Raw genomic sequence first — 27,560 nt, forward strand, 5'->3', positions numbered from 1 at the left:
TGTCTCTTGTGTCTTTGTGTGTGTGTGTGTGTGTGTGTGTGTGTGTGTGTGTGTGTGTGTGTACAGTATGTGAGTCCTTTCCTGAAAGCTCAGGTGCTCTCAGGCGAAGTGTGAAGAGGGTTATGTGAGGCAGAAAGAGAGAGAAAGACTGAGATAAAGACTTAAGAGCTCATACAGTGCATAGCTGCAGAGCCAGCTGAAACGAGAGGAAGAACTCACTGTTACTTCCATCTTCACTCATATAAGCTTAAGAGACCACACTGGCTGTGTTTCTGCAGTTCAAGTGTCCCATAATAAGGGCTGAACTGTTAATCAAATACAAACTGACATTGAGATGTCACAAAAAGCAATTTTCAAATTGCAAAAGCTACCTAACCAACCAGAGTTGGAAGCAACTGGCCCCTCTGGGTTCACATGCACACAAGCTGCCCTGAGCTCTATGTGGCATATGTGAATGAGTGTGAATGAAGAAAACAAGTTGTAAAATGCCACGTGTGAGCTTTGATGCACGCAGTACTACTGTGTGAAAATGGCCAGGGTGGGGTTTTATTCATAGACTTTATGGAGATAATAGATGGAGCCATTGTGACATCACCCACTGGTTTGTGGTCTCCTGTCACAAAGCCTCGAGTTCCGCATTGTGGCCATCTTGGATTTTTGGAGCCAGAAGTGACCACATTTGGATGAGAGGGTGGAGTTGGCCCAAATGCCTACATAAGCGAGGTTAGCATGGTGCATTTACAGCAGGCCCCCAGGAGAGCTGTTCAGCTTTGCAGCCAAATTGTCCCAGTGGCCACTCACGGTATTGTAGTAATTCCTTGCGACCCAAAAAACATTTTCCCCGAAAGACCACCATTATAAAAGATGAACGTTTTATATTTGTAAAACTTTCCTCAAGCTGAGAAAAGTCATTTAACAATCTGTGATGTCATCCCAATGTAAAGTCTAAGAACTGAGCAGGAACCTGTCGGCAGGGCCAGCGGGAGAAACACTACTGTGCATATTCAGTGGGCTGCATACTACGGAAGTAAATCCAGAAGCTAGAATATTTTTGGCATGTAAGGCAAGCAACTCCACGTGAATGAATAGGCGCCATCCTGGCATGTGATTTCTACTTACTATGAAAATCTATGCTATAGTTAACTGTGCTAACGCTAATGCTAATTTTCACTAGTGAAAAACAGGCTTAAAACTGTTAAACCAAAGTCTGCTTATTGGAAAAATTTGACTCCTGAGAGGGTTTTTTTTTTCAACCAAACACTGAACAAGATTGTTTTAGTTGATGACAGCATTACAATTAACTTTTGTATCTTGAAAACACTGAAATTGGGTTTACAATATTTTAATCTTACCTAACCAACGCTGTTGCCGTGGTATAATCTTAGCAATGGACAGCACCCACCTCTCACTCAAAACAGTCAAACAGCTGTCATGAAGGGAGAAATTAGTTAGAGACCAAAACCGTTTTATGTACCAGGCCGTAAACATGTTTATTTCTGCTGTTAAGTTGCACATTTTAACATGGGAGTCTATGAGGACTGACTCGCTTGTGGAGCCAGCCTCAAGTGGCCATTTAGGGAACTGCAGTTTTGCATTGGCTTCATTTCTTTTTCATCCCCTGGTTTGAGTGCAATCCACACATTTACATATTACTATAATGTGTGCACTGCGAGTGTGTGGTTGAGTAAGTGAGTGGTGGATTCACTCAGAGCATACAGGTGTTGGAGCAAAGAACAAATTAGCCGTTAAGTTGCCTTGTATTAGTAAATGTACAGTTTGTCCATGAAAGAATGTTGCAGCTCCTCAAGACCCGAGGAAAGTTCCCGTGTCTTGCTTCCCAACTTCTGGGTAAAGTTAACATGTACATTTCTAACAAGGCTTTGAGTTATCTAGTTTGGGTGATTTGTGTTGTTTACAAGGCTTATAATTACACGTTATAAAATTCTACTGTCTTAGAAGGTTTTTACAATTCAATAGCTAAATAAAATTATATTACTCACATCAATTCATGCATCAGTTTATGTAATTTCATCATAATACACAGGCCTGGCCAACATGAAAGAGCAGTGTACATGTTGACTGTATCCAATATTGTGTTAGTTATAATATGGAATAAGTTATTGCTCGTGCGTAGTGGATAATACAGTTGAGAAAGAAGAAAAGAGAAGACAAGGAACTTAAAAAATAATCACATACTAAATTGTATTCACAATACTGGTCTAAAAACAACCCTGATTATTTTCCCATATCGTTCAGCCCTGCACACACTCCATCTTTCCTGTTTCCTGAGAGGCTTCTTTGCCTCCATTATACTCAAGCAATATATGGATTATTGGTTTGCTACTGATACTTGGCTGCAGAATCCAAGAAACCATCCAGCATGTGTGTGTGTTTGTGTGTGTGTATAATGGAGCTGATTGGTTAATGAATCAATCAGTTAATCAACAGAAAATTTGTTGGCAACTATTCTAATAATGGGTTTGTCGCTTGAATAAAATGTCCAAATAATTAATAGGTCCAGGCTTTCCAATTTTACTTTGTGATAGTTTTGTGTTTTGGACTGCTGGTTGGACAAAACAAGACACTGGATGAAGTCCCCTTGGGGCTCTGGGATGTTGTGATGGGTTTATCTTTTCAGTGTTTATTTTTCTAATGTTTTATATACCAGACAATTAATCAAGAAAACAGCCTGCAGATTAATCGATAACAGAAGAGGCTAATTGTTAGTTGGAGCCCCGGTGTGAAAGATTAATTAGAGACCAACAGTTAATGAAAGTTCAAGCACAAATTTTATTGTTTAGTTTGATATATGTGGGGGCAACTGCATGGTCTGTCATCATATTGGAAACATCGATCTAAAGACTGGAACAGACGGCATTCTAGCTTTTAATTTTCTCATTTCTGTGTCTGTTAGCTGAGTGCCCAGCCCCATGGGAAGCTGGCAATCTCACGTGAAAAGCCTTTTTAAGTGGCATGCTACTCAAACATGCCGATTTCACAATTAAATCTGTACTGGGGGAAAAAAAGGACTTAGATTAAAGTGATCCATGGCTGCTATTAAGAGCTCCATGAATGCAGTATAAATGACACAGTCTTTATTATGCTTGAGTTATCACTTGGGGTGTTGTATGTTTTTCTCTTGTTGCTTGGCGTTTTAAAAATTAAGAATATGTTTGACAGCTGGCTAACTCTGTAAGCCTGCTTAATGAACCTGACCTGAGGGTCAGACAGATTTTCTGAGTCTGACCAGCTGTTTTGGACTGGTTATGGTTCGAATCACACCGAGCCAAACTGCCTTTGACCTTTGCACCACTTGTCTAATGTGCTTTTGGCAGTGTTATGGATATCAGTGTGCTGGCATGCTACTGGAGAACACAACAGGCTGAGGAAATATGAATACCACAACAATTAATGGAATCTTTTTAACCTGCTCTTTTGTACACATTCTAAACAAGTCTTGAACATGTAAGATAACATCCAAAAATTAGAATGAAAGCCACATTAGAAATATAAAATGATAAACTGACTAATTTTTTGCACTTAACATTTGCAGGGATGTGCAGAGGAGGAGGCCCCTGATGCCCAAGGTCCAAGGCCAAGACATTGTACAATCCAATTATAGTGAAATTTGAAGTTATTTTACTGTAGTGTTTTTTTTTATTATTAAACAAACAGAAGTTTAAAGTTAAAATATCATCAGTTATCATGTTTGACCTGTCATAAAAACCTCTTCCACATAAGTTGGCTGAAATATAAAAGGAGATACCCCTCATATTACATTCTATCACATTCATAATTTCCCCATATTAGCAATTTTATTTAAAAAATTTGAAGGGAATGTCAGCTCAAACAAAATTATAACATTCATAATTTGCTTAGTCCCCCTCCGATTTCTCAGTTGGAGGAGTGACAAGTATGATATGGTTTGTTGTACGATTACATGTTGCATTCTGTTTTAAAATGGATTGGTATAATTCAACAAGTTATGCTTTAAATTGCGTTGGTGTATGGTGTTTCAAAGTATTGCTCCATGTGCCCAATTTGAACTTGGAGCACCAGCCCCTCTAAAGGTCTCTGCATTTTTGTAACTGGAGGCAAGACACAACTCTCCACCACAGGGCTGTAGGCTACATAGGAGTCTTAAAATGTTGTTTTGTTGTGTTATTGGGAGCCAGAATAGAAGGAGTCATGACTCAAAACTTAAATCTATCACATACCAGCTGCCACTGCCCGTCAACAACAACTAAGACAAGTAGGGTTAAATGTGATAAGACGAAAGGACTGGACGGAGGCGATCATCGCACACTTCATATCAGGTTAGAGAAAAAGTATTTCCTGTTGTAGGGATGAATAACGTTATGTGTATTAAGGGTTATCATGTCCACCTCATCAGAAACTGGGGAGGGATTAAGAAGAATATTGGATTTCTCTGTAACACTAACATTTTAGTGCATTAGCTAACGTTAGCTTGGATAGCAAAACAAACTGGAGGAAACAGTTAAAGTGTGGTCCTCCTTTGTAAGATTGGCATAGTGACCAACCACAAAGCTTCCTGTGACATCATCCATCCACTGAGTGACAGCATGCGGGTCGGCCGGTCTGGTCCCGTTGGTCAATGTTTCCTTTTTTAAGTAACACTCGCGGCCCCAGAGAGTGAGTGACCTGACATGGTGCGGTCGTAAATTCAGTCTGATGCTCTACACTAAAATGAGAGCCCTGTTGGTCGAAGAAACCGGGTGTTATATTGCTATATAAATTAACTCGTAGTTAAGTTAATCACAAAATTCACTCCGCTCAGAGCTCTGCTGCTCCATCTCCTACTCAAAGAGAGTGATGCCCTGGATAACTGAACAGTATATTCCGACAGCACTCCAAATTTACGAACGGTCCAGTTTGTGTCAGAGTGTGCTCACTCCTTCCTGGCAGTCAGAATGAGTATTTCTGAATGCACCACTTGTATCATCTTCCTCCATTGTCTACAACAAGCCAAAAGAACTCGCTAGCTAATGTCTATGGAGAACTGTTGTGCCTCCAGCTAAGTCTTGTGTTACTAACAGTAAAAGGGTCTATAAAGTGTCAGACAACAAATTACAATATCCCAGAGCCCAATGCAAGTCTAAAACCCAAAACACTGGATGGACTATAATATAAGACCAAGAAAACTCACTGATTATCACTTTTGAGAATTTGGACCATCCCTCATTAACTCATCAACTAATTGTTGCCACTGTACATGCAACTGTTTAAGGAAACAGGAAGCATACCTCATGGGGAATCCAGCATTAATTTTCTTGTAATTCTACAAGGTAAATCATGTGAAAAAGGTTGCAACAAATGAAGGAAGTTCTAATAATGTCAAAGCAACAAGCACTAAATTAAGGGCACATACGCTACATCATACACACAACCAACTGAAAAATACTAATATAATTTTCGAAGTAAATAAATGAATCCCCCGCACTGACCTGTTGCGATCCAATTCAGAACAGTTATTAAAATTCATGGATGTGAAACAAGTCGGGTTCATAGGAAAGAAAATTATTTTCTTTGGAGCCTCCTCGAGTCCCTTCACAATTTGCTGCCTTCTACAATTCTTAGAGCTGTTTTTCATCCCTCGCAATAATCTTGAGCATCATCCAAGAGGAATTATGTCTTGGACCATGAAAAAGAAATATTCTCTGCACACGGCGCTGTGCATTCTTTGTCATTTATCTGGCAAACACACATAGTAAAGCATACTCTCGTAATCTACATTTCACATCTGACAGGTTTGTGTGTTGTTTATTCAGACAGTGTGTACGGCACACAAGGGTAACCCCAGCACTTTCATGAACACACCACACCTGGTGCACAAAGCCACAGCCACCATCTCTTCTGAAGGACTCATATTACATCATATTGATCTTTAATGTATTTGTGCACCTTCACATCACTTAAACATATCATTTCATACCATTATTTTAACATGTTTGAAAAAAATATGTCTGACAGCTGAAGATAAACTAACAGAGAGCCTGCCTCACCCCATAAAAGGGAAGTTGAGGATATGCTTCGGACACACCACAGGGAACCTGGAGTCTTCAGTGGTGCACATTGGAGCAAATCTGATGTAGATCAAGCTGAGCGATTCCCAAAAGAGGCTTGAAGGCAAGTATAACCACATGCCAGTTTAAGCAATATGTTTGTTATCTTGTTATTCTTTAACAAAAGGATAAGCACAATCCTTCTCATACACACAATTCACGTACGTACACCCACAATCCACTGGCTACTGCTAAAACAAACATGTAAACTTGTACCCTTTTTCCTTCTGTCTCCCTCCTCCCGTCCATAGATGTTCCAACACAAACAACCCATTCACTCCATCCACTTCACTCCATCTTTCCCTTTAAGCCCTGGACTACAAACAAAGGAAAATAACTAAGTGGGATGAGACAAACTGTTTGGACAGATCAACAAAAAGAAGACTTTTTCTAGCCTGCCAAGAGGGAGCCCCTCTAGGGTGTAGGCCTGCTTCTCCATTATTTGATGAAAATCAATTGTTAAAATCAAAACAGACATTAGAAAGCAACAAAAACAAAACTAGACATTGCTCTGAATGAATTAAAAAATAATAAAACACCAGGGATAGTTTAGCAGCTGAGTGCAATAAGGTCTTCAGAGATGATCTGATACCAGCACTTTTCAATTCCTTTAATTGGACACTTGAGAAATCATCTCTTCCGTTTTAATGGAGAGAAGTGATAATTACCATTTTAACAAAAAGGGGGAAACATTACATGATGTGTAATAAATGAATCAGGACAAATGGTATGCATGCATCAGTTCTATCTTAAGACTTGATTCCTTTATTCTAGGTTACTTGAATAGAGACCTACTTCATAGTGAACACTGTAGAAGGATGCCAAATACAATTTCCTGTTCTTTTCATATTAAGGAATACTAAATTAAATGCTCAATTTTCCAAATGTGAAACTTAGAAAGCTTTTGTGTGTATTATGAACATCTGATTTTGTTAGTAAAATGATCTAGATTTCCTGAAAACTCAATTAAAAAATCACAGCAATAGCTTCTACTGCCAGGATTAAACTAATGTAAAACTAATATTTTGGAAAGGAACCACCAGTCAGAGGTGCTCTTTGTCCCAAATGCTTTTTACTTTTCATATACCGTAGGACTTTTGGCAAAATAGGAAGAAGTGCAGGGATTTATAATCAATAACACACATCAAAAGGTGTGCAGTATGCTGATGATGTAATGTTATATATCTGCAACCAAATATCTGCAAAAGGTAGCACTCAAAGTCAAATTTAACTCTTACTTTACTGTGCCTACCTAGTTTGGATGTATGGATCACAGTGTTGTGTCAATAATTTTATGTGATTATAGCAGGGTCCGACAAAAGTGACAGCCCGGAGCCAGTAAAAGTTTATGTCGGACAAATTGATTAGCCAGTCACTGGCCTGTCCAGCCCATCAATCAGAATCTAGAACATAAACCCATTTTGGAAGATGTCATTATTTTTTAAGACATATAACCAATAAAATGCATCGTGATTTGCTGAAATACACATGGAGAAGATGAAATGCATTATGGGATGTGCTCTGAGCCAGCTGGCCTCTTATTGGGGTACATGAAAAAAATGTTGTGTTTTGTGTATCAACTTACATATAAATAACTAATGAAAACAACCACATCTGAAGGAAACTTTACTGCTGTACATATTATGTATGATAAATGACCATAATTTTGGAAAAAAGAATTTTGGCTGCCAGGCCAATGCAAATATACAAGGGGCTTGTAAAGCTCTGATCTACTGTCCCAGGGGGCCAGTGAGGTAAAAATGTTTCATTGGACACGGAAAGCATTTTTCAAATATTTTGATAATCAAAGTTTGTGTTTGTATGTATTTTTTAGACACTTCCAATGAACACTGAGGTAGCCTTTGTGTTGCTTTAAACCAATTTATCTCAGTTTTAAAAGGTCAGATCTGTGTGGGGTTGTGAAGTCATTTCACATCAGTATTTGAAGGACTGATGGAGTTAAGATAACCAAAAATGTTTGGGAAATAAAGCATGTCACATTGGAAAGAGTTGTGAGACGACATTCTACACCAGTCACAGCTATGGCATTTGTGAACTAAACTCAAGCAGCTTGGCAAAAGCCTCTTTTAAAATGTTATTTTAATACATTCAGAAGGCACGAATGAATATTTTACAATCCAAGAGTTAGTGTGGTGCTTCAGTGATTCATTAAGTGTACTTTTTTCCCCAGTGGTTTGGCTGTAACTAGCAATTTGTAAACTGGTAGTAGGGGCAATACGAGAGGGACTGAAATATTCTACTAAGCTGGCAACATTTTATTGGCACATCATGATTTTAAGTAGGAACAATGGTTCACAGAGAACAGTTAAGCCCATATGTATGCATGTGTTTACCTTTCAAAGAGCTGAAGCGGGCATCAAACCAACTGTAAACAGACTGGTTTGAAATCCTTCCCAGTAAAAGAATATATTTGTAAAACAGTAAAAGAAATACCCCTTGTACTCATCTGAGAGCTGGAATGTGCAGTATATTGCTATTGTTAGATTTTTCTGTGTCTGGCCAGCGAGCATACACACAGCCAGCTCTGTAGAGCGAGCCGCTTACAGTTGCTCAATAATCCATTTACTTGCCTTTGCTATTGGCGTGACTGTAATTTCAATCACATGGGCAGTGGGGAGATAAGTGGGGAGCTGCGTAATGAAAGCTGCCTGATTGTGACACGGGTTGAAATCGAGTAATGGTTCCTAACTTGTTGCATTAAACAAGATTCATTTGGTTATCAATAGTGATGGGAAGAGGTGAGGGCAAGATTGAAGGTGCAGCTCACACTTAACATTTCTTCCTAGAAATGTCAAATGGAAATACAAAGGTCATAAACTCGATTATGAACTGATCAACCCTTGTGCTGTATGACTGTAGTTTTTCTCTCCAATAACTTTGACCAGAGACAAGGTGACAGTGCAGGTTTCTTTTTTATTGGAAATAGGCATATCCGTCTTCTTGAATAAATGATCAGCCAGTTTGATTCTAATTGAGAAATCATGACCAATGTCTATATCTTTGATCTATATTGAACGGTGCATGCACAACAAAGCCCCTTTCCCATTGGACAAAAAAGCCACTAACATCTGGCTTTTGTATTTAATGAAAAATATTATACTTGGCATTAACTCCTGGGTCAAATCACTCTGTAGTAGTCATGAGTACTTACCGACTTCAGCTCCAATTGGCTTTGATTATCAATCGGAGTACAACATCCGAGGACACGCGCTAATTTTCACCCCTTTGCTGGCACGATGCAATGACAGGACGCCAAAAAATACTGTCCATTTCAATCCAAGCAGCACTCAGACATTGTTTAAAATTTAGTTGGCAGAGAGTCTGAAAGAGTGACTCAATGAGATATTAAAAGAAATAACCACCACAACATTTTCCTGGTCTCCATGTTGCTTTTAACTGTTTACTATCCTCTTTTCTGGCCTGTCTTTTGCATCAAACATGACACATCAGAAAACGGTTTTCCCGTGTTTTAAAAAACCTGCATACATGTGCTAATTTTGGTGGAAAAAGGGTGTAACTTTTTAAAATTTCTGGACCACTGGATCCAAACTGTAGAGGAAATTCTGTTGACAGAAAAGGACGATAACTTCTTGTGTTGCAAATGTGACACCTTCAGTTTTAGGTTTTGTATGAATGAACTCATCTCATTTCAAAACTGTGACTACTTTAAAGACAATCCACATTGTTCTAGTTTAGTGATTTCTCTTTTACCCATGAGATCTAGTAACATTTACACAATGACAACAACGTCGACACTCTCAGAGAGAATTGTCCGTATGCCACAGTGAGCTGTATTACCATATCACCATCTTTCCAGGCAGCTTCTTTCCCCTACAAACCATTACTTGCTGCCTCGCCTCATTAGCATTGCAAATAAGACCTAAAGCAAGAACAGTGATGGCAGCAACAGCAGAGGAAATAGGACAGAATTAACAAATTATGTAAGAAGCGTGGAAAGAACGGAAGGAACAGAGTGTAGCAACAAGGAGGTGGGTGATGAGGAGGAGGTGTCAAGTGCATATTACAAATCTGATTATACCTTAAACTTGACATTCTTAGATGACATCCATTTCTATTAATGCCATACATTAACTTCAGGAGATTTCTGCACAGGGTGTTCTCTCTCTGACAGCAAAGCTCCTTTGCTCTCTTTCCCATTGTGAAGGTATATTGTGGGGAGTTTAATCTAGTTGGACCCTAAGACTGACACACAGTTTCTACTTTTTCAACATAATTCCACAGTGTGGAGAAATGGACTCCGGGGGTTTTTCGGACCTAATTGTATTGCTGAGTTTTGCACAGCGGTGACCGGCTCTTTCCTCTCAAACCACAAAAAATGTGATGGCACAACAGTCTCCTTCAGTACATTATTCTATGCTTTCTTTTGATTTTCACATTGGCTAGTCATCCTGTTTAATTTGTCTTCTGATTAAATCAGAACCGCTGAAACAAGTTGTAGGAAGCCTCTGCAAGTAATTGGTTGCTGGCAGACACTCTGTGCTGCAATAAAATGGTTAATCAGCAGTGCTGTGCACTGTAGAGCCGATGTGCTGCTGGTTCTGCCGGCCTGAGTAGAATATAATGTCTATAGCCTACTGTTGTGTGTACAGCCTTTATAGACTGAGCTGAGTAGTGATGAGCGGGTCGACCCGTAACCAGCGGGACCTGCAAATGGACCTGCGGGTCGGGCAGCAGTGATCGTCTGTTAAATCGGTCTGTAAATGATATTTTGACATTACTGGCTATTACTGTCATGGCATCCGAAAGTACTGATGCATTGAGCTGGTGACAGTCCGCGGTCGTTTTCAAAACACACCTGTATCACGCACTCCAAAAGAAACTTGTTGAAACTTTAAACAATAATTTATTGTACAAAACAGGGGAAACAAATGTTGACAAAAACGGTTCCATAATTCATAGTAAATTCAAAAGATAACGAAAAAACAGTTACAAGTTAGCGGGAATAGTGATAAAGTGGTAAAACTTGGCATTGATCCACAGCCTCAGACAGATGCGCTCAAGCGTGCTGTGCGCACAAGCTCCGTTGGTAGGCGATACTATATTTTCACATTTTTAACAATGCAATTTAAAAGTTTTGATTTTTATTGATAACCTACATTTACCAATAACAAAAAGACTACATTTAGCACCAAAAAAATATGTAACAAAAAAAACAATAATAAAAAAGTTAATTAAAAAACGAATATCGAATACCAAATTTTCATAACGAATACCTGCCCTAATGCAAATGTGTCCTCTTTAGCTAACTTATTAGCTAATTGGCTGGTCAACGTTAGCTTGAAAGCTAACATTTGACCAGTTAATCATAATTTCATATGACTTGACTTGTGACTTGCTTGACTTATGGCGGGGACTCTCCTTGACTTGCATGATTCTAACCAAAGCAAACTGGAACTTGCTTGAGACTTGAAGGTTAAGACTTGAGACTTGTTTGTGACTCGCACATGTGTGACTCACTCCCACCTCTGCCTCAGTACACTAGGTAATAGAACAGTAGGTTCTCCTTAAGGCTAATGCCATTAATAGGCTAGTTTCCACTGCAGGAACTTCGGGGTAATTTTACGGGGCCAGGGCCGTTGGTGCGTGTCTCCACCGCAGGAACCACCCCCGAAGGACAGAGTTCTGGAACTTTCACAGGGGCTAAACAAGTCCCTGCCTCGGAGTAGGTACTCAGAATGGCCCCGAAAAACTCCTGGCTGGGGCTTGGGGTTTAGTGCTGATTGGATATACTCAAGGCGGGATGTGACGTCAACAGAAAGCAAGAAAATAGCCGGCATTTTTAAAACTCAGCAGACTCTTATTCATAGCTTCCACCGCCATGTAAACACAGAGACACGCCAGAAACCCAGCAACCACCTCAGCTCCTTCCATGTTGATAATCGTCTTTCTTATGTCTGCTTTCTTCTTCTTACTTCTGCTTCGTACTTATGCTTCTTCTTCTTTGTTGTTGTTGTTGTTGTTCTTTGTTTGTTTCTTTGCTGCGTTGCCCTGGTCAAAATGGTCGTGCAACAATTACATCACATCCAGAGCCCGGTAAATTTACAGGAACCTTCCTCCTACTCCGCTCTCTCAGTGGAGACATTGCGGTTAAGAGGGCCGAGCGAGAGGACGTTCCTGTAAAGTTCCTGCCCCCCAAATAGTACCAGGAACTTCTTCAGTGGAAACGGGCCTAATGATGAAGAAAAAAATCCAACATGGTAGCAAAAACATGAAATACTTCTATATTTTTTCCAATAACGTGACAAATTCCTATATGATGCATCATTTAGGAAATTATAGCTGTCAAAGTTCTGCCGTGAGCAACAAACAGACTATAAATCATCAGGCTAATTACCAGTACTCATATCAAGCTGGATTTTTTTGACAAGTTTAATGTGTTTTGAAAACTTTTCACTGAAAAACAGTCATTATGTGGCGTTGCTGCCTCACTTAATGTTTCTAATCTAAAGCTTCCGGTGCAGTCATGTCGTTCCTTTCCTACGGTCCATCTTAAAAATCTCCAAAGTGTTGTTCAGCTTCATTACTTTAAGCAGAATTTTGTTTAATAGCTTATGACATTTAATGACTGTAAACTTCTCTCTTCAGACTTTCAGCTGCTTTTAAGACTCCTTCGGGTAAATGCCATCCAAGTACATGACATTCTAAAATGTTTTTGGAGAGGACAGAAATGGGTTTTTATCAAAGATATAACACTTAGATAGTCAATTGCAATATAATTTCCAGACAGGGCAATCTCTGTAGACTTGGTGACACAGATTGCTTTGCGAAGGGGTGAGGAGGGCAAACATGAGCAAAAAGACAGCTTTTGTTTGACAGTGAAAATTAAGGTGGACTTCTTGCCCAAACTGTCAGAGGTGTAGTGGAGGGTATACACAGGTATATATGGGGTATACTCAGCTCTTTTTCTGTCCATTTACAGTATACCCACCTGAAAGCCAAAAGCCACTAAAATAAAGAAGAAAGTATACCCACTTCTTCTCCAGTAACAAATTCATTAACCTGGTTATACACCCTCCTCATGAACTACCACTACGTCACTGGTTATGGTGAAACAAACAAATACATTTCAAATGTGTTTAGTTTTACTTCTAAAAAGTTGTTAACTTTGATATTATGGAAAATTTAGATGAGAAGATCGATATCACCCTTATGTCTGTGCATTAACTACGGAGCTCGAGCTGGGAGCCAATTAGCTTAGCTTAGCATAAAGACTGAAAGCAGAGGGAAACAGCTAGCCTTGATGTTTTTACATTTTGTGTCACCCACAGACTCAATAAACAAGATACAACATGTTAATCAACAAGCTTTAGAAGTGATTTTAAAGAGACCCCGGCTGTTTCACCCTGCTTACAGTCTTTAAGCTGAACTAAGCTAATTGACACCTGGTGCTGGCTTCTAAGTTAGCATATTAGGCTCTTCTCATGCATTGTTCGTACATTTTCCTATGAAAAATAATCCACCAAAATTTGTACATATCCCACACAATGATGAGCCAGTAATTTGTGTATAACCCAAATACTTTGGACGGCTGTGATCATGTGACCAATGCGCTGTTGGTAGTTAAGAAGGAAGTGGTCATGAATGGTCCATTTAAGAGGCAGGTTGGGGGAGTGGATGGGTCATTAAACACAGGACAGGACTTTCCCCTGGAGTCTGGTGTTCGGAATTGTGTGAACTATGAGTCATTTTAAGGTACGTCCTCACCATGTTTTCCTTACTAAACATAACCACAGTAACTTTACATTAATTACGTAACTTTACAAAAAAGATGTAGTGTCATTCTTGGGGTGCTAATTTGCTAATTTAAACAAACTTACTGTATGTGCGTTTTAATAGGATATCATACAAACCATTGTATGAGGATAGGTTGAGCATACAGACGTGACAGTGGCAGCAATCTCTTCATTTAACTCTCTGAAAGAAGGCAAATAAATTCCCAAAATGTTGCACTATTCCTTTAAGAATGTGAATCTGCTGATTTGTTAACAACTTGTCTTTATCATCTCACTTTTGTTGCTTACTTAGTGGGCTACTGCACTGCCACATCCATAGATCTGAGTCATAAAATTGGCACCTAAACCATTACTGAAACTGACAACAGTGATGGCCAAAACCTTGCATGTAAATAAAAACAAACAATCTAAAAAAAAAACTAATTTCCATTCTGTCACAGCCATCGTTGTGCCCCTGTCTCTCCCTTGTGTTTTAGTGTTCCCCACTCCTCTTGTCTCCAATGTCCCCAATTTCTGTGTGTGTGTCCTGCTCACCTGGACCAAACCTACCAACAAACCTGGCAACAATCAGCTCATCACAGCTTATTTACTCCGGCCTTCTGGTCATTCAATGACAGATTGTTATTTTAGTCTCAGTGGTACCAGCGCTCAGGCCAAGATCTTGTATCTTTGAGAATAGTTTTCCTCATGTTGTTGTGACCCGTATTAATGCTTGTTTGTTTCCTGAGCTCCAGGATTCATGCTTGCCTGCCTGCCATCCTCTCCACCTGTACCCTCTGCTGTCCCCATCATCCCTACTCTTCCAACTGTCTGCATATACAGTACTCTGACAATAAACCTGCTAAAACCTCACGTGCATCTTTGTCTCTGTTTTGCACTCGGGTCTACTCACAAACCAACCTGACACATCCAGTCTATTCTATGTTTTTAAATAGGAAGCTACTCCAATCAAAGCACCATGAGCTGCAATCCTGAATGAGCTAAGCTACAGGGGAGCAATGTTGGCAGAGCTGAAATGAGTGCATGTATTGGCGGGTAATGGACTCTGAGAAATGCTGTAATGAAACAGTACAGAGAAAGAGGCCAGAAGGAAGAAAAGGGCAAGCCGTGATGTAAGTGCCACTACTCATCATCTGGTAAAGTCAAGGTCAGGACCTTGTGTGGTCTCATGGTATTTCTGTTCCGCTTTTAAAGGAATGGCCAGAGAGTCAGACTGATGTTGCACCGAGCTAGGCTAGGCAAGACTCAAACTGATTGCCTTTTATTCCGCCGACCTTCTTGGGAAAGCTCTGAGTTAACAAAGAGCTAAAATGTTTAAAAACTGCTGCCATGCATGTGTACATAAATGAAAACCATCCCTGTCCTTTTTTTGCTCAGTAACTGGAAATTGTTTCATAACAGAGTCCTTTAAACAGCTTCATCAGAGATCCAAAAGCCAAAAAAAAAAAACAAACAAAAAATCTAACAATGGCTTTAAATGCCAGCAAAAATTGCTCCATTTTTTGTGGCGGGACTTAATTGCTTGTGACATGCAATGAGACAGGGGTCCTCTCTGAATCACTCTGGCAATTATGTGGTGTGTAAGCTGCTCTGGGTTGTGTGCTGTGGCTGCTTCAATGTGGACAACTCCCCCCCTCACAGTGGGGGCAGGCTCGACTTGGATGCTTCGGCACTGCTGCTGCAACACTCAGTGGGGGTAACACAAGGAGCCCTATAGTGCGGTAATGCAATATTCATGGTGGGGTGTGAGCAAGAGCAGTTAAACACAGCAGAGTTGTTGAGAAGACCTTCCAACCCTCTATCAGGGAGCAGCTGCTGCTTGGGCTTGCTCCCCTCTCCACAGCCTATCCTCTTGCTCGAGCATTGTCTCTTTCTTTCCCTGCCCTCCCCTGTTCCCTCTCTGCTGCCTCTCACTCAACCATTAATTTTTAATCACAACTTAAATGGCTGCCTTGGCTGCGGCTGTGGGGGCAGCAAGTCAAGGGCTCTTGCCTCTGGTTACAAAGTAGGAAATAAATTTGAAGAGATCAAGCTAAACATACAAGGGAGGGGAGAGGGCTGACTGGGGAGAAATGTACAGGGAGGAAAAATATCAACTTGCTGCTGCCATTACAGCTTAATTAGAATTTCAACTCTTTCATCTTGGACTTTCCATTGCGACTGCTACAGGAAATTGAGATCAAATTAAGATAACGAATTGGGTTTTTCGAGGGCTTTTTTTCCTCACGGCCATGAGAACGTAAGAAAGGGGAGAATGAGTGGATTTAGATTACGTAAGGTAGATACTCAGATTTGTCAAATGGCAGACAGACTGACGGAAGAGCTTAAAACAATCAACTGGAAACAATTTTGAAAAGTGATTTTTTTTTCTTGTGAAAATGCCAAAAAAATTCAACTTGTTCCAGTTTATAAATTGTGAGGATTTGCTACTTTTCTTTGTCACATGTGAAAATAAACTATGTCTTTTGGGGTTTTGTACTGTTATGCCAGCCTTATACTAGAGCTCAAACAATGAATCGATTCATTGCCAACGAATTTGATAACAGATTAATTGGTTTAACTCATTAAAAAAAGTCAAATTTCTTTGATTCCAGCTTCTAACGTGAATATTTCCTGGTTTCTTTCCTCCTGAGAGAGTAAACTGAATATCTTTGGGTTGTGGACGAAAACAGACATCAAGCCCTCATTTTGGGCTTTGGGAAACACTGATTGACATTTTGCACCATTTTCTGTAATTTTATGAACCAAATGACAAATCGATTAATCAAGACAAATAAATGACTGATCAAATGACAATGAAAATAATCGTAAGTTGCAGCCCTACCTTCCACCAAAAGACTTTTAAAGCAATTTCAATGTCACAGAAAAATTTCCAATGTCATAATAAAATAATTAGAGATTTAAATCAGTTGGTGCACAATGTGATCTTGATCATTTGGTGTAAGGTAGTCATAAAACTCAGTTCAAACTGTCTTAAGCCCTTTTTAAACAGGAGTTGTGCAAATTTGCAGAAAAGCCCAATCAGTCTTTTTTCAGCATTGGCAGTATAAAAACAAAATCGGGGAGTGCAGCAAAATGTTGCCTACCTACTTTTGTTCATACAGAATGCGCCTTTTTTGGGGCAATGGGGGGTGTGAACAAGTAACAAAACGTGTAGCTCAGCGTGTGACGTAAACAGTGACATGGGAGGGAAGCTGCGGCTGGTCAGTACTTCGGCGATTCTCTCGTAAGTCGGCCCATTCTTTACTGTCCCCGTCACTTGACGGTTAATGGCCTCTTCGTTTGCGAGGACAAGGAGGGCGCGCAATTCCTTGCCTCCCCAGTTGCTCATCTTTACAGTGTCTGTCAGGTTTGTGTTTCCCTCTTGCTACTAGCTGCTCGCTAATTCCTGCTATCAGCTGTTTCCTGTTTATCCACCGCCAGTGGGTCACACGTGCGGCGTCATCAACAGCTCCTCCCACAAGTCATCAACAGCCCCTCCAGTGGTGGAAGGGCACCTCGGTCTGTTTAAACTAAAAGGGTTCTGCCAATATGTCTACCCTACCAGGCGGAAAATTGGGCACCTCGGATCAACCCGCCAATCCGGCTCTGTGTGTCTAAATGCTTGCAGCTTGCCGGCAAAACGGCCCAACATTCGCCGAAAATCTAGCGGTGTAAAAGGGGGTTTAAGTTTGTCTTTTTTTTGTCTGGATGTTCAAAATTAAACATGTTTATTATCATCTAAGTATTTAGTCTTGGCTCGTGCAAATACTGAAGTTCAATGGTGTGAATATTGTTAACGACCAGAAGCTGCATTCTCTCCAGCACCACACAAGTAGCAGCAAACTGTGCAAAAAGTAAACACAGAGGAGACTTTGGGGAAGCTCAAGACCTTGAACAAGTCTTGGTTCTCTTGTACTGTGGAAAAGGAGGAGAAACTGGAGGAGCTGTGAAGTGAACACGAGCCTGTGTTTAAATCGGCATGTATGTGATCCATGAAAGGGCACTTATTTTAGTGGGAAATCTTAATTTTTGAAACAGTTTGCCTCTCTTTCCCACTGTCTCCTCACACTAATATAGCCCATATAACCAATGGAGGCTGGCAACTAGATAGATAGATAGATAGATAGATAGATAGATAGATATACTTTATTTAATCGCCAGGGGGGAAATTTAAAATGTCCTCAGCAGCAGGGGCAATAATGACAAAAAAAGACAAGATCACAAGAACACAGTACACATACTGACACAAGAAAAATCCTAAAAGTACATAAGATCACAAGGTGTGAATAAAGGGTATAAAAAACTAGCTGAGTCCAAAATGTAGTTTGAACACTAATACAATTTATCTTTACGGATTATATTCATGCCAAATTAACAAGAATACTGTCGACCAATGACACCTTTAATGTTGTGTTTCTAGAGTTTTGTATTTTTGCAAACACAAGAGGAATTTTTAATGTCACATTTCTTAAAGGAAGTCTGGCGTTACCTTTTCCACTAAAAGCAGGATGGGAAATAATTTCAAAAGGAATCTAGTCATAGTCTTGCAAATAATGACCCTGCAACATCCCCAGTATTTGCAAAAAAAACCTCAAGTGTCTTCAGATTTGAGAGGCTGTGAGACTTTAGCCTTTTAAAAGTATTTTCAGTCTTTGAGTGTGTGGCAGGTATTAGTCTGACAAAACAAGCAATTTCAAAATGTCCACTAGGGCTTTAGGAAATTGTATTTTTCAACATTTTATGACATTTTACAGACCAACTAATTAATCAATTAACTTAGAAAATAAACAGCAAATCAATCACCTATTAAAATAATTGTTGGCTGCAGCCCCAGCTGACACATCACATTATTCAAAATCACCAAAATGCTCCGAGGATAAAACTACAGCTCCGAGCGTGAGTACATAAAATGCTGAACCACTTATTCATGAAGGACAAGGCTGTGTGGATGTTGTCAGTGAGGTGGCAGCACTCAGGTTTTCCCCTGCATTATTTATTTTCCGTATTGGGGTGGTCTGACCCACTCTTGTAATGAGAACTAGAGTCACGGTCTGTTTGGAGTCCCGGGGCAACGCCGTGCGACCGTGTCCCTGGATCACTGCTCAACCACACAGGCCTCTACACAGCCACTGTTTGCTCAGACTTCACTTGGACTGTAAAAGTCAAGCCTTGTTGACACATCTGTGCTGTCTCTCCCCGAGGCTAATGGCTATTACATCTGTCTGCTTCTTTTCAGAGGGAGAGGAAAACTACAAGAATCAAATGCTCTTTTGAAAACAGGCAGAGTGAAAACACTGACAGCTGATGGAAAGCTGACAGCCTCCTCTGAGGGGAATTACCACTGTTGATGTTTCTCACAAATGCAGCACCGTGGTTAAGATGTCTTTTTGAAGAAATGTTGATGGCCTTGTGGTAGCAGCGTGTCAATGTTTATACTTTACACAGGTCACACTTTACATTATGAGCTAATGTCAGATTTTTCTAAAGTGTGCCAAATGTAAACACCATTTTCAACAAAATAGTTTTTCATGGCTACAAAATGCCGCAGAGCACATTTGACATAAAACACGTTTTATTGTAACTGTATTTAACAACATATACAGTTAAACTGGTAACTGAGCGTTCATACCAATTTTATTATTTTTCTATTTGTTGTTGTAAAAAGCTCTTGGCTGATATTAGCTTACTGCAGAAAAATCGTATCAGGAATGCAAATAACTATTATTGTCTCAATTAACTGATTAACTTTTTACTCTATCAAATGTTAGAAAATAGTGAAAATGGTAACATTTTCTTCGGTTCGAGGTGACGTCTGCCCAAAACCAAGCGATATATAAAATATATTAATACATTAGACAAAGAAAGGCTGCAAATTGTCACATTTAAGAAGCTGCAGCAAAATAATCTTTAATACTTTTGCAGAAAAAAATAATGAAAACTATGACCTGATTACAAGAATAGTTGCCGATAGGTTGTATTTTGATTGAATAATCTGGCTAAAACTAAATTGCTGTACAGAAATGCAAAAATGTCAAACTGACATGCACTAATGTCATTATATAGTTTGAAAACTCCACTGCATTTCAAATCAAACGCTTCCTAAACTAACAGCAGCATCCACTTTTGAAGTGCTGCACCACTTTTTTCTTTACCGTTCTGTTGCTGTTAATTCCAGTCCTTGTCCAGCGTTATGAACTCAGACATTCATAATGGCAGTGCTGCAGCGCGTCACGGTGCAGTGACCAATGTGACAGATATATGCGTGGAGAACCTTATTTTAAGTTTTATTATGATTCATGTATATTAGCAGGAACGTAGCACAACATGGGAGTGAAAGCAGCGTTCTGTTTATGTAAATGAAAAAGTGCAGTAAAAATATTGTCTCTAAAATCAATGAATAATCGTGAAAAATAATCCTGATCTCAGTTTTGATCAAAATAATCGTGATTATCATTTTGGCCATAATTGTGAAGCCCTATTTCAGACTTTGATGTACAGCTGGGTGATATGACGGTAGCTCTATATACCGTGTGATGGTAGAAATCCATCGATCAGTAGAGATTTGCAAATACTGTTTGAATACCATTTGTACTGCGGAGCTATTTTGGGTAAGAATATGCTAATCCTAGGCTAGCAATGGCATGGCCAACTTAAGGTTTTACCCTAACCACTCCCACTCCTCTTGCCTAAACCTAACCCAACCAACCAACAAAGGCAATGAGTACTAGCCAATCATAGGGAGATTAGGGCGGGTCATTCCTTCACTAGGCTAGGCGTCACAAATTTGCATTCGGGGCATGTTTTGTAGCAAATCAGGACTGGATTCTTGCTTGATCTCATGATTCTTGCGTGAAGTCAACTGTTTCACAAGGTAACATGATTTGAGGAGACATGGAGCTTCCACTTTTTTTTTGTTTTACCGTTTTGAGTCTTTTGTTTTTTTAACTCAAGTGTTGTCTCACGTGAGGCAGTTTGGTTTTGTTCAAACAAAAGAAGAAAATAATCATGAATAATTACAGTTTGGATACTTTAAACCATGTCCTAATTTAATTTACAAAATAATTACTGTTTGTGATATATACAGTTTCAGATAGCGTAGTGACTACTATCAATGAAAAAAGCCGCTAAGAGAGTAGGCTCTTAACTATGCCTCGTTCAAAGAAATCCATACTTAAGTCCAACGATGCGTTTATGGTGGTTTATTAAGCAAACTGAGATAACTAAAGCAAAATGAGATGAAATGAAATATCATGTCTTGTGATATTACGTGATGCGATTACATGATTGTGGTCAACAGAAAATATCGGAGCCAAAATTCACCCTCTTTGTCTAAAAAGCCACCACGCCAGTGAATGATCAGGTAAAATAATGTGAAAACACACCCACACCTGTGCCAATTACTACCGGAAGTGAAAGCAACCAAAAGAACGTGTGCAGCCTAAACTAATAATAAACAACAAGGGTTAAATACACATTCAAAACTTTATTAATCCCATGACAGGTACACTCACACGTTACAGAAGCTCAAGAGTCAGAAGCAAGAGGGAAAAGGTTGAAAAGGTGACTGAGTGATAAATAAAGATAAAAATATGACAAAGATCCTGGTTGGATGACATTAAAATAAAATATTATAAAATCTATATACACTATGTACACCTCTCACTTACACAGATACTGTATGTCCATGATTGATAGCTGCAGAGTATCCGTGATATAAAATTACCTGGACCGTGACAGACAATTTTGGCCGTATCGCCCACCCTTACTCTGGTGTAAAATTCACTTTGCAGTTGGGTGGAAAAACATCCACTGACACTTTTTAACCACATTAAGTGACTCATTGGCCGTGTCTAGTTTAACATTCTCACCTCCGTCAGCTTCTTGAACTGTGCCAATAATCCAGCCATTGATCCTCGATTTCTAACCTGACGAATGAACAAAATCAAGGAAGCAGGCTAACTGCATGCATGCTAGCTATAGCACACCTCTCACAATCAGTCCACCAAACTCGCACACACACAGACGGCAGTAATCTCTCACTAATCAAGGACATCGATCACATTGCAAAGCACATCTGTCTGCATCCCCCTTCTCAGTGCCGACCCAGATTGATTGCTCTGACGGGCTCAGGGCTGAGACAAAGACGGAGGGAGAGAAAGGACAGACAAAACAGAAAACAAAAGGAGATGAAAACAGAAAACTGAGGGCACCTAACACAAGGGTCAAGTCACAAAAGAGATGGGTGCAGATGTGTTGCAATCTGTTTCTGTATTTGCACATTCTCTACATAATGTGTTGGTATTTATACTGCACAAAACACTGACATTGTAGTTGCAAAGCACCCTAATAAAATGCAGTTTATGTACCATATGTGTCTTTATTCATGAACACTGACCCCTATAAATACAGAATGTAAGACCACAGAAGAAAATATGATTTGCGTTTGCTGCTCTGAGATGAGACGAGCAGCTCAGGATCAGGGTCGACTGAGAATGAATGATTAGCTGTGTACTTCATAAGCCTGAGGTGAGCATAAAAACAACTACTTATGATGGGTCCAAGCCTGTGTGTGAAAAAGTATTTTTTCCTCCTCCTGCAAAGATCCCTTGCACCGTGGAAATAATTTGGTTCCAAAGCTGATGTTTTTTAAATCCACTGTGCTGAGTGCATGAAACAGGCATTACTCTCCTTGCTACACTTCCATCCATGCTATATTCCTGAAGACTAAATCAATTTGAACCCCAGGAGTATAACCCTCTCAGGCATCATCAGAAAAACTGGCTTGCGCAACAATACAGAAACATCTATATCTATAACAAAGGACACAGTAAGCTTCTTACACATCCATAGAATATGAGTGCATTCATCACACAGAGATAGATTTAACCCGGGGTCAAATGTACACATGACCACATGAAGCCCTGTGACATGTGATAATTGCATTACATTCAAAAACAGCTAAACAGAATCTGCAGAAAGAGCGCCATTCATGCAGGAAATGTAACACTAAACAAAGCAGCGGCACGTCAAAGGCTGACTGATATCAGTCTGATATGATATGGATTTTGTAATGGTGACTGATAAAGGCAACAATGCTTCATTGAGATAAGGAGAGACACATCTATTGCCACAACAAAGAGCAATTTCTTTACACAGGCTTTTCACCCTTTACTGAGAAGGAAAACCATTTCATTTGCAAGGGCGGCTGATAAAACCTCCGGGCTCAAGTGCAATCAAACACTACACAAAGCTCTCAGGTAAAGCATGTCTCTGTTAATGCTACACTATACTACATAATTACTATTTCAATAATGTATAGGATGTTTTTGAATCTAAATAAAGTAAGTGCAGTAATATTAAGATATAGCAAGAAATATTCAACCTAGTATATCTTCAAATGTTAAGACAGCCTTGAACAAATTCTTACATACACTCTTGGGGCCTCATTACAGAAACTCCCCAAGTCAGTAATCCTATCTTATCTGAGTTTAGGATGACATTCAGTTTTGGTATCATAGAAACAAGTTTCCTAACTGCATACGGGAAAAAAAATACCATCTTATTTAAGGATAGTAATGTAGCTATTACAGAGCAGTGCTAACTTAGGAGTACTCAAAGTTAAGATGGAACAGACTCTGTCCTGAATTCAAAATAGCTGCCAAAAATGGCAGCTGCACTGTTGTAAGGTCTGTATGGCAATGACAGTGAAAATGGGGAACGACATGAGTCTACTCAAACTGTATGATTATACTTTAAATTTCAATGGTGGGGTTTTCTTTCCTCTACAGACATGATTAGTTTCTCCGACTCCTCGTGGCTGAAACAGAATGCCTGTCTCTTTTAACACACTTTACTGTAATACATCATCTTAATTTATTGATGGATTGTGATCAAGGGATTCCTTTGTTGTCTTGTTGTTCTGTTCTGTGTTTTAATTGTGTTTATGTTTATTGTTTACTGTACTGTACCACAAAGTGCCCCCTTGGGGACAATAAAGTTTTCTGAGTCTTGTCAAGTCTTGTCCATGATAGCAAGCTAGCCAGTGACAAATGAGAGCCGTTAATATTATGGCCTGTCCATCTCAAGTATCCTATGGGTCTTTTTCCAAGACACAGGCATGATCCAAGATACAGGCATGACAGGACGAGTGCAGACTGAAGTGGTGAATTTAGAGCCAAAGTAAGGATGTCTTTAGTTAAGATGGGAGATGTGAGATAGGACACAGCAATGAGTTTAGGAAATGCTTCTGCAATAGGAAGATATGACTTTTCCTATCTTTGTAACTTCAGTTAAGGTAGGATAAGTGGTTAGGATATTTTTCTGTAATGAGGCACCTGGACCCTTATCTGAAGCGAAAACTAATCACTTGGTTTTTCACCACCTTGAGATATCCTGGTAACACCATAACCTCCATGGCAAAGGTACCAGTTAATTTCCTTATAATCACCTTTTTTTGTGTTATTTCTGTATCTAAAGGAAATGTAACCAAGTGTACGTTTTCTACCAGAGCTGGAGTTGAGGTGAAAATGGAGGACTGTAGTTTTGACTCGTAGAGGACCGGATTTAGTCCAAAATGGAAGAGGGCATTTTTTTTAAAACTAGTACTTTCTAAAGATTCATGTGAACATCTGTGAACGTACACAGAGAGAGTTTTACGGGTAACTGCAGGACAAAGAGGCTCACAGAGAAGCAAACATGTTGGCGTCCAAATCTCAACAATGCCCTGCGGCTCAAGAAAGCTCTTTGTATGTATATGTCAGAGATTTCAGTTTCAGTTAATTTGTTTTCTATTGCCCAACAACCATTAATTGGTAACTACCCAGTTTTATGTAATTAAAATGCAAAATTATGTGAAATACATGAGGCCCATACTCTTTGGTCCTGCGCTCCATTGGCTCAGTGAGCTTTAGCGCCACATTTCAAAGAACTGTTCACTTGAAGGTGGTGAAGTTTTAAAGTTTTGTGAATGTATTTCCTTTCATGTTATTTTCTGATGGCTTTGCTGACAGCTTGCTAGGTGTGTTAACATGCTGAAACACAGTGTCCACTGCCAAAACACTAACTCCACTGGTAAGCTAACATTAGCTGGAAGCTAGCTAGCAGCGCTGCTCATTTGCGATTACAGCTGGTGACAACTTCCCAGTAGTGGGATGACATTGTGACAGAAACATGGTGGCCACACCCTGGTCTCTCCATAGGTCGCCCCTTTGAGTAAGCAGCTTCATTTTAAGCAGCAAAATCCCTTCAGCATTAGCTATATTAGCACCACTATTTGTGCTGACGCTGCTAACAGTGCTAGCAGTTGCTGCATTCAAATGGGGTTATGTTTACCACGTTCATAAAAAGAGACCATAATGAACACCTCCTCTTGTGGTATTCACTACCTCGCAAGTGGTTTTGAGCGCTCCAAGTTCAAGACTTCATGTACACGATACCCCATGTCATAAATATGAGTTAAAGAATTCCATTTGAACGCAGCTAGTAATAACATAGTTAACAATGCTAAAGGAAGTCTGCTCACCAGGGCAACTTCGGGGGCGGGGCATAATGTTTCCACCACAATGCTGTTGGGTTAGGATAACGTTACTAGCAGTAATTGCCAAATGACTGGTGCCGCTAGGTAGTTCCCTCCTGGCGTGGCTGGTGCACAGTACAGAGTGGCTGAGGCTGACGTTAGCTAACCAGTGGAGATCAGAGAGTGGGCAGTGGGCATTACTTTAAAGCATGTTAACGTGGCTAACGGGCCGTCTTTCTCCCATGAGATCCAGGTGATGCTCAGTGCAGTTAATTGAAGAGTAGCAAAATTTTCCTATAAACTGACATGTAACTGGTCAAAAATATTTTCAGCGGTTAACAAATAGACACTAAACTATTGACATTCCGAGCAAGTAATAAGGAAAAGGCCAAGAAACCATGTCTGAACCCCTCCTGTGCCAGATAGACAGATATACTCACACATTATTCTGTGTTCAGTCCACACAGTCATAAATTTTGGGCTATGCAGACCCTGGCGGACATGATGACGAAATGCACGCAGCCACATGGATGCAGAATGTATCATTTGGGGCTTAAGAAAGTTCAGTATGTCAAAAATAGGTTACAGTAATGTTTGTTCATTGAAAAATACAAATTTCATAACAATAAAGCAAAGTACTCTGTCACAGATTAATTTAGTTTCCTGTGAATGCAATTCAGCATGCAGAGGTGTTGTCAGTGAATCTGTAAGGACAAGCACATCTACTATGGCAAAGTTTATTGCTTGGGGCTCCCTCTTGCTCCCATGCCTGTGTGCTCTGGTCTCTGCTCAGCAGCTCAGCTCTCTCCTCTCTCTTCTCTTCTCCTCTCCCCATTAACCGGCTGACAGATCAGTAATAAACACAGCCTGTCACCTTCAAGGCCTGCCTCTCATTTACTAGAGAACACATGAAACCCCGCTCTCTTGTTCCCTCTCTCCCTCTCCCTCTCTCTCTTCCCTTCATCCGCCGGGCTCATTGGAGCTGAAACCTGATTTTTGGCCCTGTCCGCCTCCGAGGCAGCAAATTCTCCTCTGCACCCAGATAGTCCTGAAAAAGGCATGAATATTAAATGGAAAATCCATGAATAAATAATCAAAAAAGGACTTCCGTCGCTCTAACCTCTTTCTGTCTCCCAGCAGTGGATGACGGAGGAGAGCGCAGGGGAGAAATAGAGGAGAGACGAAAAAAAATCATGACCACCTCAGGAGAAAAGGTGGACATTTGTTAGGTAATTGGCTTTCTCTATTTGCAATCCCATGGTGCTGCGATTTCACACATAAAACAAAGAGGTAATCACAAGGTAACAGTGCAGCCGATGCTTAGTGGAACAAAAATTCACCCACAATATTTTCACTCCGAATATATTGTGTTATTTCCATATGCAGTGCAACCTGAGGGATAAAAGCCATACATATTGTAACAGCTCGATAATGTATGTGAAGAAAATGCAAATGATATTGAAAGGAGAGCTGGAAGTGCAATGTGTACAAGGGATATGATGTTGAATGCATAACAAACAAATAAAGAGAATCATTTATATGTCATATATACTGACTAGTCCCTCTGCACATGGCTGCTATACAGAAACAAGTGAATATAGATTATTTTGCTTCAAGCAATTCCCATAAGAGTGCTTAACATGTATTGTACTGGATTTCAGTGGGCTGCATTCTTTGACAGAGCACATGGAAACAGTGTGAGACAAGCAGCAACTAGTCAATGAGTACCTATGTTGTATTTACTATGTGTGGCTGCTGTATAATATGTGATTGTGTGGGTTAATGTTACATATACTGTACATTGCAGCCCTAGTGTCATCTACTAATCATCAGCTTGATGAATCAATTACACACACTAAAACTGAGCAGTAGAATAGTAGTTAAAAGTACAATTTTAACCAACCTTTTTAATGCAATTTATGGCAAAAGGGTTATAATCTCGAGACATCTCACAATTTGATTCAGCTCAGACTCAGAGGTCTACAATACAATTATCAAGGCATCAAAATTTTTAATTTCTGACAGCCAGGCGATATGGCCTATAAATAATGTTGGGATTTTTTTTTTTTTTTTTGGCTATATTGTGCTGCATGATATACAGTGGTGGAAAAAAGTTTTCGGACACCCCATGCATTTGTGAAATATTGCATTAAGAATCACTCTTAGGTCTTCAAGTGCAATTTCTTTTAGTACAGTCACAGCCAA

At 39.8% G+C, this 27,560-nt stretch overlaps 1 protein-coding gene across 1 annotated transcript in view; it reads right to left on the bottom strand.

Annotated features, from left to right (window-relative positions):
* The window catches only part of trip4 (thyroid hormone receptor interactor 4), a 125,277-nt gene that overhangs the window by 32,938 nt on the left and 64,779 nt on the right, over positions 1-27,560 (bottom strand). The window lies entirely within an intron of this gene.

This window comes from Epinephelus lanceolatus, chromosome 2 (assembly GCF_041903045.1).
Source record: "Epinephelus lanceolatus isolate andai-2023 chromosome 2, ASM4190304v1, whole genome shotgun sequence".
NCBI lineage: Eukaryota > Metazoa > Chordata > Actinopteri > Perciformes > Serranidae > Epinephelus > Epinephelus lanceolatus.